The sequence below is a fragment of the Haliaeetus albicilla genome, chromosome 1 (genome assembly GCF_947461875.1).
Source record: "Haliaeetus albicilla chromosome 1, bHalAlb1.1, whole genome shotgun sequence".
In the NCBI taxonomy this organism is placed as follows: Eukaryota; Metazoa; Chordata; class Aves; order Accipitriformes; family Accipitridae; genus Haliaeetus; species Haliaeetus albicilla.
The window spans coordinates 9,297,219-9,306,587 of NC_091483.1; positions in this window are offsets into that span (position 1 = coordinate 9,297,219).

Genomic DNA, 9,369 nt, shown 5'->3' on the forward strand with positions numbered 1-9,369 from the left:
TGAAGTGACTGTGAGCCTCTCTTCTCTCTAATGCTTGTTTTGCATGTTCTTTTCCTCCGTCTCTTGAACTTGTCCTGGTCTTAATGTAGCAGAAATGCAGGTTCTGTTGCTATCACAGTAAAAAAAAAAAAAGCAATAATAGTTTTATGTGTAGTTTATACGGAATAGCTTTTCCTTTCTCTCCTCCCTGTTTTGAAAAAATCAGTTGGCAGGACTGGTTGGGCTTAGGCATGGATCCCTTTGGAGGGTGATGATCTGTTTGGAACTACCGACAACAACTGTGTTTGTGTCTGAGAACCAGTGCCTGGGGTGGGTCATAGTTTTGTGGCCTGTCCAGCAGTCAGGAGCAGTGCAGTGGAGGTAGAGAGAAGTGTATGTCGGCTCTTAGTGAGGCCAGAATTGTACTTTCTGTACAGTAGGATACATATAGCAGAATTTGGAGCTCTTTGCTGCATTTTCCTACAACAAACGGACTTTTCCTTATTATTGCCTTTTGCTGGGGTGTTTCAATCTTAAATATTTTTTTTCTTGTGCATTAAGCTACAGCATACCCTGCTGGGTAGTGTGGGCTGAATTCTGGCCTAACATAAGCAGGTGTAAAGTTAGCAGAGTTATAGCCACTTAGGCTAAACCTGACTTTGGCCCTGTGCCTGCCCTGCTCCCTTGCCAAAGCAGAAGTGGCCATTCCTGGGTTTTTATCTCAGCCCCCCTGCACGTCTGTCTCCCCCGCCCCCCCTCGGTCTGTGATCATTCTCTATGATGCAGTTATCTGTCTCCTCGTCTCTTGTGTGGGTACACAAGCAAATTGATGAGCAAATCATTGACAAAGTCCTGATGGTAGAGGGGCTGATGATGAATTGGGGGCCATTATAGCAGGTATTGTGCGCATTCTACCAGCTGACACCAAACTTCCTGTCTAATGCCAGTTGCCTTCTATCATCTGGTAAACGGATTGGATGCAGGCTTCTCCCAATTAAAGCCAGTGAGGTCATATACTTCCTAATTACAGGCTAGCCCATTGTGTCTAAATGTGACAGGCATGTGCTTGGAAAATTGCTTTTAATGCCTAAATAAACATGATGAACTAAATGGCAGATTTGAATCGTAATTGAAAGTGCTCAGCCTCTTGAATTTTGCACTGACTTTCTGATAGCCACTTGTACTGCCGACCACCCCCATTTGATGATGCTTTGTTCTTGGCATAGCAATGCTATTATGTCGCCTGTGAGCCCTCGCCCTTTCCCTTTCTCTGGGACATTAGAGTTTTACAAACATATGCAGCAGGATTGCACAATGGAGAGCAATACAGCCCTCCTAGAAGAGGAGAAAAGGATTGTGGAAAGAGAGACAAATTGAGTTTACACCAACAGCAAGAGTGGGTGAGGGCGTAGGTCTAGGACAATGCAAGTATGACGGTACAGCACAGGGCGGTTAAATAGATGAAACTCGGAGTATTCCTAAGAAATCACAAGTGACTGCTGTCACCATCCGGGCTGGGAGATGTCTTCACGTGGACAAATTCTGCTCCCAGGCACTTACGGAGAAATCTGGACTGTTTCCAAAAAGCAAAACCAGTCACTTTTAATTGAGACCACAAACTAAATGTTGCCCTCCTGTGCTAAAACTTTGAACGGGAGAGGATGAGATCTGTGTAGATGTTCAGGAGCAATCTTTTGGGGATACATATATATATTAAATAACACACTTAATGCTGGACCAAAGGCAATTCATGTGTTGCATTTTATCTGACACCAAAGGCAAGATACTCAGTTTCCCAGGCAGCTTGCTATTGCTTGCATATGTATTAGTTTCTATTGGTAGTATTCCCTGCAGGATTATCTAAACTGGCTAAAGCCTCGCTTCCTATTTTCCTTTGTTTTATAATGGTTGGCAATATTCAGTGCTCACTAACAGTCACAAATGCCTGCTGTGCCTGGCTCTGCTCTGCTTCCACTCCATTCGTTCCCTAGGGCTAAGTCTGTGTCTGAAGCTTTGAATCTGAGTAAAGCAACTGGGATTATCTGTGAAAATCAATAACGTTCCTAATGGTGTCCAGAATAGACGGTGCCATTGCAGAACGAATATGGAGAAGTTGTGACCGTAGTCACAACTTGTTCTCCAGCTTTTGTGATCTTGGGTCATGATTCAGCCGGTTGCTTAGGTGCGTGCCAGGCTTTAGCGTGATGGCCAACGTGCTTGAGGCTGGGCCTGTGATGATGTACTCTGCTAACGTACAACCTGAACTCTTTAAAGCAGTTTAGATTGACATCCCACAAAGTGCTGTAGCTTTAACTTGAAGGCGGCATGCAGTCTTGTTGGGTCCTTCCGAACCCAGGGATCCCGAAGTCCTTCCTGGCTCCCAGATGCAGGCAAGCGCTCTGCCCAGGTATGTGCCGGAAGGGGAGCTGAATGTACATTTGTCTCCTGCCTTGTTTTTCCAGAAACATCTCTCGCTTCGCATGCAGATGCCACCAATAACCTTAACAGAATCATGCCAGTACCTTGAGTTAAACCTGAGCAGAAAGTTATTCTCACAGCAGGACAGGGGAAAAATTTTGCGGTTCTAAAGCGAGGAATAGCTGAGAGCCAAGGGCTTCTGTTAGGTCAAAGCCCCATAAAAAAATCAGGACTTCATATAAGGAGTGTTGTCTATGGCTTATATCACTCATTTCCAGTGTCCAATTGTCACGTGAGCCTTCGCTATTATGCCCTATTTGATGGTTGCACATATTTACTGGCTTTAAAGTAATATGTAATCTAATCAAGCCTTCTGTTGTTCAGAAGTAAGCAGACTTCCCATTGGGAGTGGGAAGGTGATGTTTTGAAATCAGTGGAGCTGGTAACGGGCATGGTGAAGTCTGTGGTGAAGTGAAGACCGGGTCCCAAGATGGCTCAAGCAAGGAATATCGCTTACTCTATTTGAAATGCTGTGGCAAGGTAGCATCTGGTAGATCCTGTTTTAGCATGCCCTAGTATACGGATACAGCATAAATATGTGCATAACTTTTAAGATTGCAAGCAGCTCTCTTCAAATCGGTGCTTGAGGTTATATGCCAGCGTAAGCACCCAGCTGGACTGAGACTTATCTTGACAGGTATTTTCCTGTGGAACAGATCAGCATATTTGCCTCGTGCTTCGTTGCCTGAATCTTTTAATGCTGCCTGATCAGAGAGTGCTGTCTTCCTGCCCCGTCGTAGGGATGAGCTCTCTGATGCAGGGCCAAAACGATTCCCTTTGCAAGCTGTATTTTATCTTTTGAACTGACGGGTGTCAAACTTAAGATGGTGTCAAGACAGATGTGAAGTGCTTGGGGCTCGCAGTAATATATTGTGCCCTGTTGTTTTATGTTGATAGCACGCTGGTACAATTTACGTCAGCTATTCTGTCTTACCTTGAACTGTAAGGCACAGCAGCTGTTTACTTTATATTTACAGCACTGTAACTGTTTAGGCTATGCTTTCAACAAGCATACCCATATTTCATGGTGCTCTGCATCCTCTTGGACTCCGGTAGACCAATCTCATGGACTGATGATGAGAGACTTGGCAAGAAACAGGTAGCTTGAGATAGTCAGAGAAGGGGTCAACTCTGAAGATGTGGTATAAACTGCTTTGAAGTAAAATGTTTGTTCTCTCCAACCAGCCACCTATTTTCATGACACTTGCAGGAGCTTAACTGTCTTAAACAATGTCAGTGCTCTTTCAGATTTCATTACAGTAGACTAGTATGTGCAAAAGTTATCGGAGAAGTTGAAGGTTCAGAGTCTGAAGGTTTTGTGTTTTCTTTTTCCCATGGGAAACCAGATTAAAAGTTAGAAGTGTGAATAAAATATGGGGACATTCATAGCGAAGCTAGGTGGGAGCTGATGTTGAATCTGAGCTGTAGTTGAATATGTTGCTGAATCCGAGCCCTAGATCAGGTGTGCTGAAGCATGAAATGAAGGCTTTATTACCCCAAGATGTGTGCTACATACTGGCATGGGAGAAGGGCTGTTTGTTGCAGCTCTGCAGAGGATTTCTGTCCTTTGCAAATGATGTGACATCAACGCTGTTCATTTGGCACAAGGTAAGGACATTAGAGGAAAAAACAGGTTTTGCCAGTAAGGGCTTCATTCCTAGGGTGTAGATTTAATAGCATCAGCCAATCCATTTTAAATGACCTGGCTGCTGCAGGCACAGGGTTTTCTGGGAGACGAGGAATGCTCAGGCAGCCAAAATAACAGCTTTGATCTCTCTCTCTCTAACTTTTTGTAAGGCTAGGTGAATGCCATGCAAATGCAGGATGCTCCTGTCCATGGTGGGTGTATTTCTCTTAGCCAGAATGAAATTAAGATTTCCCTGAGAACATTGGAGGTAAATCTCCTGCTCTGCTGCAGACTCCTTGTGTGAGCTTGGGTTAGTCACTTAGGTCAAAATCCTCAGACGTATTTGCACGTTGACTTCCAAGTGATTTTCTGTGGGAGATAGAGGCTGAAGCATCTTTGTCAGTCTGGGTCCTACTCTTTCTGGCTTCACTGATGCTATTTTCCCTGCCGTACTGGAAATGTACCCAGGCGAGCCGGCTCCCGTCTGCGAGAATGGTGTTCTCCTCCCTCATCAGGGTGTTGTGACGATAAACACAGCAATGATTGCAAAGTGCTTACTTGATAATAGGAGCCATATAACTGCCTGACATGGATAAGCTGCTCTTTTGTGCATGTGTCTGGTAAGGAAAAGTGTTATTTATCCTTGCAGCATCCTCGGAGAATCGAGAGCTCCCTCTGGGCTTCACCTGATGCCTTTAGGCTGATTACTGCCAGCCCTGCAGTCATTCCTTACCTTATTCCCACACACAATAACCCACCTGTTATCTCTTTTCCTCACTAGAATTTATTTACAGTGGCCACCACCTCCTCTGCTGCATCATGTGTGGTACCCTTCTTTCTATCTCTGCAGAGCCCTATTGCACAAAAGTGAGTTTATGGCTGGAATTTGCTATTTCTTTTCTGTACAGATGGTCACTCTGAGCCCCACTTGACCTCTCAAGTACAGGCTCTGGACTCAAAAGCAGGCATTAGCAGGCTTCATCTTCTCCTTCGCAACAAACTGTGAAGAGCTTCAGCAGGAGGTTGGCTTCAGGGAGAGGCAATGTATCGGAACACATTGCAAAAGACACTTCATGCAAGAAAACATGGGTAAGTAAATGAATTACTGTTTTTCTGCCTGTAGCTGGAACTTGCTTTCCAGCGGGCTTGGAGGGCCTGACGACCACTGCTGAAAAAGAGAACTCCCTCGGGTGTCTCATGCAAATGTTTTCATTCGCCGGGGTCCCTTTCTCTTGAGTGGGCAAGGTAGCAGTCGTTCAGTCTGTTTCACTCTGCCCTGCCTGCCCCTTTCGAGTCTGTCCCCGAGAGCCCCTTACCTGGGGTGGGTGGAACAGTGGATAGCACTTGTTGTGACCCTTTGGTTCACGCCAACAGTGAATGGTGGTGATGGACATGGTGGTGATGAAATGCTGATGGAATGGGTAGCGCTTGCACCTCCGGACTAAATGATGAAAGCAGGCGGCTACAGTTTTATCAGTAAAGGCAAAATTTGGCCTGTGTATAACAGCAGACTCTTGTGCAGGGAGTTGACATGAGTTGTTTGTAAAGTCTTCCGGCACTGTGTGTGTTTGAGACTGGACTCAATGGCTTGGAGCGTACCTACATAGTGGCACGTAAAACTCATTACTGACATCACCATCAGTGTGTGGATGCTGGAAGAGGGTCTACGTGATATTAATTCTACCTAATTAGCGTAAGGCTACATTACAGTTTGGTACTCATCTGCTTTGTTTCTGCATTTTCTCCTATAAGGGATCTTTCTTTTCGAAATGCTTTCACATACTCGAGTAAATAAATTTGTCTTATATTTATCACCCTGTGTGCATGTGCGTTCTTTGTTCTGTTACCTATTTTGGGCTCGCTACAGAACACGGTAAGTTTACTCTGTTCTTTGAGGGAAGTGATTTCAAACAGCCGGTGCAAAGTTAAAGTACGTGCTCTTGAGTATCAGTGATGCTTTTGGCATCTGGAAAGCTAGGACAAAGTCAACAAGTGTAAAAAGTCTTCAAGTGGCCTAAGAAAGCACGGCCACTTGATATTCCTCATTGCTTCTTGTTCCCTTTGACTCCTTCTGCGTCACAACTTTTGTTTTGTTTTGGTTTTGGTTTGGTTCGTGTCTCTTTCAGTGCAGAAGGTAGCATTTAAAACAGATGACCTCCTGGGCGTTTTTATAAAAATAGTCTTTATAGTCACCATTATATGTTGCAGCCCTGGTTCTGTGCTGGTGGAACCAGTTCGCAGTCAATTTCTGTTTGCTTCGTTTGTTTGTTTATCTTCTATCATCATAGCAGAGTTTTGGATCTTGCAATACCTGCTTTTCCTCCTATTGCTTGATGATAGTGTAAAAGCAACTGTGCGCCTCAGCAAATCTTAATCAGCTCCAAGTTTTGAAAGTAATGGGTCAGAGCCTGCTGTCAGTTTTAGGGCATATAGTTCCAGTGACAACTTTATGGCTTGCTTGTCACTAGAAACAGACAGGTTTCAAATAGGTGTAAACCCCGAATTTGACAAGTTTGCCTGTAAACCTCCAGGCTGGATTCTGGAATTGGATACAAACTTTTTACTGAAACTGTACCTGCCATTTTCCCCAGGCCAAGATTTTACCTAAGCAGGTGCTACGCAAAATCTGAGGGTTTCAACGCTTGGCCCAACAGCAAGCAGCTTTCTCAAAATGCAGGTTATCAAACATAGAAGGCAGTATGGAGAAAAGCATACTGCGGAAGTCAAAAGGTTTCAGATAAGACATTCTTAAATTTAAAGTGTCACTACCAGCAAGAGAGAATGGTAGTGCTGTCTGTGTGTGTCAGCTTTAGGAAGAGAATGCCTGTCTCCTGAACTGCTGTCCAATGTAACAGCAAGATCATCCTGTTTTTGAAATGATGGCATTTTAATCAATTGGAAAAAGCAGCTTGAGCTGGCAAAGTTCCTCTTCTTTCTCCCCCTTTTTTTCCTCCCCTTTCCAACACTCATTCAGTGCAGCTAAACTGTGGCCAGAAAGATGTTGCAGAGAACAGTTCCAACAATATTCTCTCCAGAACTGAGACACCCTCCGCTCCTTATTTCTGCCAGCAGCAAATTTTTAGGAGTGATTTATAAAGTCCCGGGCCTGGGGGCTTTGTAATGGAAATGCTGACAGACCCTTAACTGTAGCATTGTGAAATGCAATGCTGTAATACAATGAATAATATTCATGAATCTGCCATAATGCTGGATATTATCACTCATTACCATTGTAAGAAAGGGGTGATTAAACTAATAGTTACTGAGAGACATTTCTGGTGACAGGAGGCAATGATTAGAATGAACTGACTTCAATATACATTTAGAACTGGGAATAATGGGATGTGGCAGGAAGCCAATAAGCGAACATGGCCCACAGCTCTGATCAATGAATTACTTTTTTTCCGCTTTACAGCAGTACATGATGTTTAATGAAAAATCAATAGCCCCCTGTAATTCAAAACCGTAATCAATCGTTTGACCTGAAGCTTTCCCTTTTTTTCTTTTTTCCTTTCCCCGCCTCCCCTACCAGGGAAGATGTCTTCAGCTCACGACGCAGTTCAATTGCAAGACGCAGTACTTGATGAGGCTTGCGGAAGGAACCTGAGACAGGTCTGCTGCCATCTATACCAGCTGCAACATGTATATTTATATGGAAAATCTGGGGATGGACTCGGTCAGATGTTGCTGCAGCCTCGCCATCCTTCTGCCGCAGCCGAGATCGGAAGGTGAAATGAGACCTCTTTGCTCCTGCTTTACTTTCTCATCGCTAGCCGCAAGGAGTTTTATGGCAATCGGTCCTGTTCAGATCTGGCATGAAGGCATCTGTGGCCCAAGGCAAGTTGAGAATGGTTGGCCCCTTTCTTCAGGCTGCAGTGGCTCCTGCAACCTGAGTCGAGAAACGCTTTTGCTGCCCCAGGCAGCTGCCTTCCCTGCCTGTGTGAGAGACAGTCTGTGTCTGCCCCTGCCTTTCACCGCAGCTGGTCAGAATAACTCTCTAGTTAGCGAAGCGGCCCTCCGGAGTGTTGGGGTGTCCCCCAGGTCCTTTCAAAACTGCAGATGATAGTTTGTAGGTGTTCAGTGATGCTGCAAGCATTGCACTGTTCCTCAAAGGGAAGGTCTTCCTGCCAGGAAATACTCGGGCAAAGTAGGTCCTTTGGATTCAGCGGAGCTCTGTCAGTTGACGCCATTGGATCTGACCTGTTAAACCTTTGCTTTATGTAGGTGTGAATTAATTCGGCTTTGTTCTGAGCACAGCGACAGAGGCACAAGTGAGAGAAAAATAATGCAATTGAGTGTCTTTCTCTCACAAAAGTCAGAGCCATGCTTTTGGCATGTAGGTAGATGATGTCATCAGTGCCTTAGGCCTCCTGTGCCTGTCAAGGCTGTCAGAGGGGTTTATTTTTAACAACAGGGGCAGGGAGGAACTCTGTGTCGGAAATAGGTGGGAAATCCACCTGGGCCATTAGTGCCTGTTGACTTAGGAAGAAAGATACATAACTCTGGGTGTCGGGGCAGGTTCTGTTATGTATTACAGGGAGAAGTTTTCCGTCTGACTTTTGCTGTGAAGTTGAAGAGATGTTGTTGGGAATGCTATCTATCCAGCGTCTTACTGGGCTAAACTGATAGCAGGTGTGATGTTGGCCTTATGTACAGTTGCTGCTGATTTGGGTCAGTGAGAATAGGAAGAAGAATAAGTATGGCGTGTCTCAGCAGCACCTTGTTAAAAAGGTTAGTGAAGCTGATAAGCAGCATTTTCATCCCAAGGATGACCCATTTCCATGAACCAATCACAAAACCCTACCCTCAGCAAGTTCCCAGCAAGGAGAGATGAGATTTTGGAAAGCTAAAGTTTTACTTGAGAGCTACTTGAGTGGGGGTTTTTTCTTCTTTTTTGTGTGTCTTTCCTCTCCCTAGCTGGCTTCTTGCTGTAGTCTTGTCACCAACTACCAGAATCAAACATCGTCTCCAGGGGAAGAAAATGAAGCATCGACAACGGCAAAGACCTGCCTACTGCGGGATTGTTCCTAACAGCCTGTTCCTGACTGTTTTACTCAGCCTACTTCTAAATGATTCAGTGACAAAACATCACCCTTTTCCATTCCAAGACAGCTCGTAAATGGGAAGGTTTTTGCTCATAACCTAAGCTCTAAGATACCGTCTCAGTATGTTGGTTTTGGTCCCTCCTTAACCGCTGAGTAACCAGTTTTCTTGCTTGATTCATTAGAAAGATAAATGGGTTAAGCTAAAATTTACAGCATCTCTCCGGCTCCTCGCTCCCCACA